Consider the following 9,548-nt stretch of genomic DNA (forward strand, 5'->3'; position numbering starts at 1 on the left):
AGGGAAAAGAGAACGAAACTTGTCCGTTGGTCGTCTTCTGGATGGATCGGCGTGTATAGTGATAGTCGTGGCTGTGGTCGACCCCCCCTCCCCCCCGCCGGCCGGTTGTCACGACGACGTGCAAATCGATAAGCGGCGACTTGCCTCCATGTGATTTATGCTAATCGAGATTCTTGAAACTAAATATAAGTAAACCGTCCACCTGTACGTGCGCACTCACACTTATCCACCCGTATCCACCACTAAGCTCAGGTATAGATGCCCACTAATCACGGCCATCTGGCACCGGTGCGTGGAGAAAATGAAAAGAAATAAAATAAACAAACCGCGTCTTCCATCATCGCCACCGCCTCAAAAACAGGAAAGAGTCATCTTGGCGGCCCGGCTCAGCACGCCAACGTCAGGCGGCGTTGGGTTTATTGAGTTTGTCATAGAATTGGCGTTCTAGCATGAAGGTCCGCTTTTTTCTTCTTCATTTCTGACCCCATCGAGGTCAAACGGGACGGAGGGAAACACTTCTTGTTTTAACCCCGACATGTTGTTTTTCTGATGGAGGCGGAGCCAGAAGGCAGCGGGAGGCATCTGATTTGTCGCCGTCCCGCTCGTCGTCTCCCGTCTCAAGCGTGAATGGCGAAGGCGGGGGAAGGGCAGGGGGCCCGGGTCGCGCCCCTGACATTTTACCGCCCCGCCAATCACCGCTGGAGCTACTTCCCAACCAGCGTGACATTAAAATAAGGGTACAAAAAAAATAAAATAAAAATGAAAATAAAAACGCCATTTAAAGGATTCCACCAGGAAATGGCAGGAAAGTGTATCAACGATAATTGTCTGCCCTCCCCGCATCCACTCTAACCCCCCGTGGGGATAGTTTAGTTTTAGCTTATAACAAATAAACTCTGATGCCTTCCATGAAGTTCCTCCTTCATTATTAGCTTCTCCAAGATGGAAGCGTGACTGGTGCAAGGATGATGAAAGATCGATGGTGGGATATTGTATCTCTGCTCCCGGGGAGGAGATGGATGAAGGAAGGAGAGGGTGGAGGTGAAGAAGGTTTAGGAATGGGTTAGAGGAGGTCTAGAGGAAGACCAGAGAGGAGGTTTTTGGATGGATGGAGGCAGATGAGGAAGGACCTGACAGGGTTCTCCAGGTTCCTCATCAGCAGGTCTCTTGGAGATTCTAATGAGAGGCCGAACATCTGGACGTCTCCACGCGAGGTATTGTGATTTGACAGGTGACCCGCTCCGGGATAAGCCCCGCCCCCTCGCCCCAATGACAGCTGGGATAATGAGTCGCTGGCAGAAGAAGACGTGAGCAGATGTTTCACCTTCCTTTCCTTAAATTGACCTCCAACTTGTTTCTTAAAGGGCCGGCGCCTTTTCTCCTCCTCTGGAGGTCACATGGCAAAGACGGCGTCTTGCTGCCTTCGCTTACAGCAACACGCATTCTCTCAAATTGCTCGTGCCATCGACGCCGACCGCCGCAAATGTCGAACACGGTGTCGAATGATGGTTGTATTCATTTATCCCCCCCTCCGCTTCTGCAGCCCGTATGACATGACGCACATGAAGCATGTCTGTTGATTCATCCAGCAGGAAAAACAAATGGTTGGCAAAGAGCGGAATCAATGAGGTGAGTCTTCCAGATCAATCCTGCGTTGACGCTCATAACACACACACACACACACACACAAACGCGGAAACCCGACCCCGAAACCCCATTTGCAGTGACAAAGAGTGAACGTGTCGCCGCCTGTGAAGAGAAATCTGCATTTCTCAAAGCTGTCATCTTCTCAATCTGGCTGCAACAGTAATGAACCCGGGGCGCCGCCGCCATCTTGAAACGCATAGTTTAATAGGAAAGGGGAGCAGGGGGGGGTGAAAGAGGAAATGTCACAGCCAGAAGGGGGAGAAGGTGGAGGTGGAGGGGGGGGGGGTCCTTCTGAATCATTAGTTCTGTGAGATCACTGCTGTTCCAGGACTAATTGAGTACTGGTGTGTGTGTGTGTGAGTTTGGAGATGCCGCATGCGTGCAGGGCAGGTGGATCCCACCAGCTGTGATCCGTGTATGGATGTTGATTTCAAGCTGCAAATATCAGCGTTGTATCGCGATGCTCGTTTGACCCGCAGTTCCTGAACTCACCAAGAATGTTGCGCGTTTTGGTGGAATGCGAGTTTTTCTCCTTGGTCTCTGCGGACGCCTAGAAAACAGATCGGCTCGGAAACCATCCTTGTCCCGAGAACAAAGAACATGGAAATGAAATGGACACAGAGTGAAGCCAGGCAGGAGAACATGGGTGGAACCAAGTGAGGGGATGGATCCTTCCTGCTGTGACTCCGCCTCCTGTCCAATCGAAATCCCCCTTCCTCGTCTTCGTCGGCGCCATGTTGTCGTCCAGCTCTGCGCCACTGGAGGAGACTCCGCCAGACTGGGCGGCCATCTTTGTAGTCCAGGCACCGTCGGGGGTCGGCGGGTCAACGTCTGACCTTTGTTATCGAAATTTGCTTATTACTTCCTGCCCCTCTAATATCACCGTGGCAACACCCCTCGCTCCTTGGGGACGATATATTTCTCACTGCCGCGCAGACAATTAACTCCTGACCTGCGGACTAATCAGCTGCGCCGCCGCCGCTCAGCGGAGAGACAATCTCCCGCTCCCTCGAAGGAATGGCGGCGCCGTGGAAGCGGCGCCCGATCCTCAACCCACTGATTGGGGGGAGGAACTAGAGGAGGCAGCTGTGACTACACCCAGGGAAGAAAAAAAAAAAAGAAACAGATTGAATCAGGAAGTAATCGGCGCTCGAACTTGGCAAAGATGGAGGCGTCGCTACGACGACCGCGGGTGCGGCTCGGGTTGTTTACCGGAGGGATCCCAGGAGGTTTTTCGTCGGGTTGTTCCTCCCACGGCGGGGGTGAATGGAAATCCGATGTTGCTCAAGCAACATCCCGAAATGGGGGGGGAGGGAGGGGGTCCCCAAAGGTGACCGGACGCCTCCAAGGTGACTGCGGACTCGCCGCAACCTCTAGCCGGGGGATTCGTCGAATCAAGCTAATCAAATGTCCAATCTACTTCCTCATGCGGGTCACACCAAAGTTGTTTCTGTAGAAATTCAATCAAACCCCCCGAAAAGAGGAGGGTATCAGCCCCCGACATCTGCCCCCCCGTACCCATAAACCTTTGCGTTCCGGGCCGCTCGCCGTGTTTGTTCAGGATTATCTTCTCGCTGCCTTACACGCCGCCGCTATCTTGTTAGGCCACAGATGCTGGGGTTACATGCCGCCTCCCCTCCCCGCCCCCCGCTGAGCGGCTACGCGATTTCATCTGTGCACAAAAACCCTGCGGTTGAATAAAGCGCGGTGGCGGAGCTCGAACAAACAACGTATACGTGTGTTTAAGCGTCTGATTCGCCGAGGCGGCGGAGGGGGAGCTCGGTTCCACGGAACCGGGTAATCTGATGAGGCCGCCACGGGAAGCTCGGCGGCGGGTAAGAACAACCCCAGATCTGGATCGAAACCCCTGGTGGAACGCCAGCGGCGCCGACGGGTTCCATGTACATCCATGAATATTTTCCCGGGGAGGGGCGGAGCCTGTTTGGACCGCAACGGGGAAAGGCGGGGTTAACGGCTTTGCTGAATCGTAAACTAGCGAACTCGCCTGGTGTTCCTACAGGACTGCCTCTCGGGGGCGCGCAACCAATCAGAAATAAGGGTTTTCGTGTTGCCGCGGTGTCGGCAAACGGCGGCGACAATACGTGCCGAGCAGAATTTGTGAAGGGGCGGTGGAACCGACGTGTCGCTAACATTAGCTTGGATCCTTCAGTGAGCTCTTTAAGCAGGGACGTCATCTAGATATGACGTGACCGATTTTATGGATGATGGAATATAAGTACATATTCATTCATTCATTTACTCATTCGTTATTGATATGGGATACAGCCGATCCCAACTGTCGTTGGGCGAGAGCTCACACACGATTGGTCGATCACAGGGCCTGCAGAAAGTGAACCACAGAAACATTCAGCCTCTCATTCACACGTCATACAGAAACTTACAACCGTTCATTCATGCAATACGGAGACATTAATACAATTATTCATGTTGTATGGCGACTTATAGTTATTCATTCATTCACACATGAAAGAAACATTCAAGCATTCACCCTCTCATTCACACATCTGGACAATGTCGGGTGTTCATCGAACCTCCTGCATGTGTTTGGAGTGCGGGAGGAACCTGGAGAACCCTGAGGAACCCCATGCAGGCATATGGAGAACATGGAGGCTCCACACAAAAAGGCCTCCTATGGGAATCCATCCGGGGACCTTCTGGCTGTGAGGCTGAAGCTCTAATCCCTGCACCACCTCTATTATTATTATGATTATAATAACTTCTGCTGAAATCAAATAGCTCACAGAGGAGACCAGGACTCGTGGTTTTGTGAAGAAAATATCAGATCAAATGTTCAAGTCACCCGGGTCCAGGCCTCCTCCTCCTCCTCCTCCTCCTCCTCCTCCTCCTTCTCCCTGTCTCCGTATGAAAGGCTCTTTCATGGAGAAGCAACGAAGGCGGATCACATGTAGAAATGTAATCGTTTTTACATTTTTTTTTCTCAGGCGGAGAAAGAATTTGGTTATTTGGCCTGATTGAGGTAGAGGTGTCTGTGCGTGCGTGTGTGTGTGTGTGTGTGTGTGTGTGTGTGTGTGTGTGTTTCCCCGGCCGTGTTTATGGAGTATTTAAAAGCCTGTGGTCTGCAGCCCGCGAGTTCTTCTCCCGAGAACTTCCGGGCCTCTGGCCAAGGTGGTCGAACAGTTCAAATGAGCGCAAACACACACACACACACACACACACACATACCTAAAAAACTTTTTTTTTTTTCCGTAGCTTAGAGTGACTTGCCGACTGCCGGGTTGTCGGGTTTTATTTTTAACTGTTTTCTCTGGTGGTGTTCCATGTAAACACGAAGGTCCACCTCTGAGCCTGCAAAATGTCTCCTTCACTTGTGGTTAAGCTGCACGTTGGATGTTCTCCAGCCGTATCGGGGTTCCTCCACATCCAGGTTTGGGGGTTTAAAATGGGGGTCACGACCGTCTCCCGCGGCAACCTGCGACTGAAATACCAAATGGAAACCAGGAAGATGAGAACCAGTCTCAGATTGAGACGTACAATCATTCGCTGTCATTTAGACAAAATACAACCAGTCACTCATTCAAGCGTCCGATTGGGACATATAACCATTCGCTCTCTCATTCACAAGGATTAAAATGCGGTAGCTAACTAGTATAGACTAACAGTTCCGCTCCAAAGCCCGACCTGGTTGCAGTGGAGTTCAATCTCGCCGGATGACATCGGCGCCTTAATCCCGGCGCCACTCGGGGGGCCCCGATCTGCCGACAGCAGCAGCTTCTGTAATTGAAAGAAGCCGAGAAAGCTGCTGAACGGGTGACTTCTCGGCTCAAGCGGCGGAAGGGCGGGAAAGAAAGAGGCCAGATTTCAGTTTCGTGACACCGAGTCATGATGCAATAACGAGCAAAGGCGGTTAGTGAGCGGGACGGGGTTGAAAAGGCTCCTCAAAATTCAAACACCACTTTTCCTCCCCTTCTTCTTTTTCTTTTTTAATCTTAAAGTGAACGCCTGGAAGCCGCTCCGTTACAAGCAGCCGTGATTGTATGAGATGCTACTTGCGGCAACTAGGGGGCGCGATGAGTATTTCTGAGAGGGCGCATTTGTGCTCAATGTTGAAAAGTGGATGGAGCCTCCGGTCGCTCATCTGCGTGTACTCATACAACTATTCACCCTCTCATTCACAAATTTGGTCATTTCAGAGTCTCCAGTGGACCTCCTATTTGTGTTTGAACGGTGGAAGGAACCTGAAAAACCCAGGTTGGAGACTCCACACAGAAAGGCTAGCAATGGGAATCCAACTGGGGACAGTCTTGCTTTGAGGCTAATGCGCTAACCGCTAATTTCCTGCATAATCCTGTGTGTGCTCAGCCATGGGCAGGAAATGGTGCCGTACCTCTGGAAGGGGTGTGACCAGCAAAAGGTAACAGAGAAAAAGACGACAACATGGTGCCAGTAAAACCAAGGAGAGGTATTCTCCATGCAAGTGATTTAATGGCTGCCACCAACGTCTACTACCTCGTTCTTGCGCTGCCCTCCGGTGGAGGTATTGCTCAAAAACCATGCGGATATAAGCGTGCACGGGGAATACTTGGACACTGACGCTTGACAACAATTGAGACGGACATACAGCTTAGCTTGCTAGCATTTAGCCACCATGGCACAAGCGGAAATGACTTGTCTCCCAGCTGGGTGGACGGCGGAATGCTAACACGCCGCGGGCGTCTTCCTGTCTGATCGAGGCTAACACTAACGTTTTACCGTAGCGCCGCACCGGGCTGTGGTTGAGATGAGGTCGTCAGCGCCAACGCAGCTACGGCCAACACAAATCCACAGGATTACTGGTGTGTTTTTTTTCCCACGATGCCTGTGTGTGCGCGGTGCATGACCCCCCCCAAACACACACATGCTCCCCCGGCTCCAAGCCCCGCCCCTTCTGCAGATCAGGAAATGGGTTGCTAACTCTGCGCTCTTGCGTTAATCTCGCTGTCATTGTGTGGTTTGGTTGCTTAGGCGACACTGTGTGTGTGTGTGTGTGTGTGTGTGTGTGTGTGTGAAGCATGGGGTCTGACCACAGGGTAACTCAGCCCCCCACCAACACACACGCACGCACACACACATGAAAAAACATTATTTTTGAATCCAAGTATTGACCAAAATACACACAGGTGCGCACGCATGCGGTCGCATGCATACCCACACACACACACACACACGAAAAAATACTATTTACAAATCAAAGGACTGCCAAAAAACACACACGTGCAAACACATGAGCACACACACACACACAATTTCAGTAGTGATGGCAGATGCAAGCTTAGCTTCTATAGCACGCTAAAATAACTCATGCAAACCGCCACTGGAGCTAATCGCTAATATCGCTGCTGATGTGACAGACACCTCTGCCTTTATGCTTCTTTGAGCATTTCAGCTTGTTACTGCCAGGTGTGTGTCTGTGTCTGTGTGTGTGTGTGTGTGTGTGTGTTTTCCATGATGATTGATTTGTTCCCACCGAAAATGGAGGGGTCCTTGTTGTGCACGTGGCGACCGCTCGCCTCTTTCCCGACAGGTTTATTCTCGTCCCCCCCGGGTCTTGCTCAGCTACGAGGCGGAATAACTGTTGACGTGCGCAAAACCCGAGATGAATAATGAAGCGTGTTCGTGCGCATCGCTCATAGACGTCACCGTGAATTATTTATTTACATGTACCCGCGACGCGCTCGCACCCGTCACCATGACAGCGCTGTCATCAAACCCCCGGGACGCCGTCATGCGAAAAGCACCCGGGGAGCGTTCTGACAAATCAGCCGACAAGATGGCTGTGGCGTTCACAGTCACTCACCCGTCCTCCCAACGAGTGGAGGGGCCTAAACCGCCTTCTGGAAGGGGTTGGAGGACGGCGCCGCCCTGCTACCTGACCCCCAGTTCCACGCCACACTTAAACAACTACCTTCCCGATAAAGGTAGTCAACTTTTTTTTATTGTTAAAAGACACGACTTTGCCTGGTTTTCTGCATATGTGCAGAGCGACATCCACGCGCACCGTTTCAGCGTGCACGTTTGTGAAAATTAGTGAAAATAAGAACTGCAACACTGCAAAGAATTTCTCACCTACCGATAACTACGGAGGGGCTCGGAGGGGAAATGTCTGGAGTGACACTCGGAGGTGAATAGTACTTTCAGCCAAGTACTTCTGTTCTGCCCAGGTAGATACGTTTTGTATATTTGCCGAGTAATTTTAAATGAAGTACTTTCTAGTACTTTGTTTTTATTCCAGCCGACAGCTGAAGTCCCTTTCAGACTGGATAAACCAAAGCATCTGAACAGGGGCTGATAGTTTTGTGTTTACGAGCTACTTAGCTCTCCACTTGGAACCAGAGTGTCCAAACATAGTTTCAAGTCATGAATTATTCATTCATTCATTCATTCATTCATTCAGTCATTCATTATCCATACCACTTATCCTTGCTCAGGTTGTGGGAGGTTCATTCAAACGTCATATGGAAACAAACACCCATTCACCCTCACATTTGCATATAATATAATGTTATAATTCATACAACATTCATTCTCTCATTGACACATCATGCAGAGACAAACGCCCATTGACCCTCTGATTTAAAGGTCATATAGACGTGAAAGGATTCATCCTCTCGTTCCCGTGTTATACAGAGAAGCTTAATACTCACCCTGTAATTCATCCGGCGATTCAGCCTCTCGATCGAAGTTCGTACTCACCTCAACCATTAACTCGCTCATTCACACCTCACGTAGGAACTGACCAGCTCAGCCCAGACAAGGAAAAGTCCCTGTTTGAATCCAGGATGGAGACTCTGGCCGTCGTTCTCGTGGAAACAGCCCTTTGAAATCCCGCTGTTAAGCTTTATTTTGGGTGAAACCAGGATTCTGTTCTCACCGAGTCCGAACCCTGATCTCATTATTGCTTCTATCATTGTATGATATCCTGTTTTTTTTTTTTTTTTTTTTTGCCGAGGAGTCCGGACACGACCGATTTAATCTCGGGGCAATCCGACTTTTTCTTTCTTTTTTTTTTTCACTATCACACACACACAAAAAAAAATTGAGCAAAAGAGAACTTTGCCCCGGCAATTATCGGGAGATAAAATAGACTGGTTTAAAGCGCGATATTAATCAGCTGTTTTACAATTCAGTGACTCCGAGAGGAGCCTCTGTTTCTAAAGATCGGCCCCGATCTGGGGTTCACAAATGAACGAGCGGCTTCTCGAAGGCCGCTGATGGGATCTACAGGAAACGGTTTGATCCGAGGGAGAAGTGGTTTGAGACGCCCCTCTTTCCTCAATTAGCCGCACTTTGTCTGATTAGCCCTCCGGGGCTCAAGACTCCTCGGGATTGGTTGTTTCCCGTTTGGACGAACAAGAAGGTCCTGGACAGGATGATGTAAGCGACCTCAAAATGATCGGAACTTCATCTTTAGAGCGGTGGAGCTTAACCGGTAATGCTCACCTGTCAATTATTAGGAGACGTCCAACCATTCACCCTCATTCACACCTTCGGACAATTCGGTCTTCAGCGAAGCAGCTGACTGTTCTTGGACTCCAGGAAGAAGACGGAGAACCTGAAGAGAATCCAGGAAGGAGAGTGAAAATAATTCAGGTAGAAAGAACCCAGGTGTCGAGGATATGGAAGGAACCCAGGCGGGAGAACCTGGAGAACCTACAAAAATAACCTTGGCCCTGAGCGCATGGAAAGAACCCAGGCGGGAGCACATGGCGAAAACCCAAGCAGGTAGAACATTGAGAAAATCCAGGCGAGAGAATGTGGACACAACCCAGGTAGGAGAACCTGGAGACGATCCAGGCAGCCGGAGGGGAGAACATTGAGACTCCACACAGAGAATCTAGCTGTGAGGCGACAGCGCTGCGCATTCCTTCACCAAACATGGCGCG

General features: G+C 50.5%; 1 long non-coding RNA gene across 1 annotated transcript; it reads right to left on the minus strand.

Moving 5' to 3' along the window:
* Positions 1-4,973: 4,973 nt before the first annotated feature.
* Positions 4,974-9,282, minus strand: LOC147230441 (uncharacterized). Its single transcript, XR_015106760.1, has 3 exons — positions 9,106-9,282; positions 5,308-5,400; positions 4,974-5,104 (listed from the first exon to the last, which is right to left on the minus strand). It is a non-coding gene; the product is annotated as an uncharacterized LOC147230441 (long non-coding RNA).
* Positions 9,283-9,548: the final 266 nt, after the last annotated feature.

This window comes from Fistularia commersonii, chromosome 10 (genome assembly GCF_037954325.1).
Source record: "Fistularia commersonii isolate RoL2024-O1a breed Wild chromosome 10, RoL_Fcom_v1.0, whole genome shotgun sequence".
NCBI lineage: Eukaryota > Metazoa > Chordata > Actinopteri > Syngnathiformes > Fistulariidae > Fistularia > Fistularia commersonii.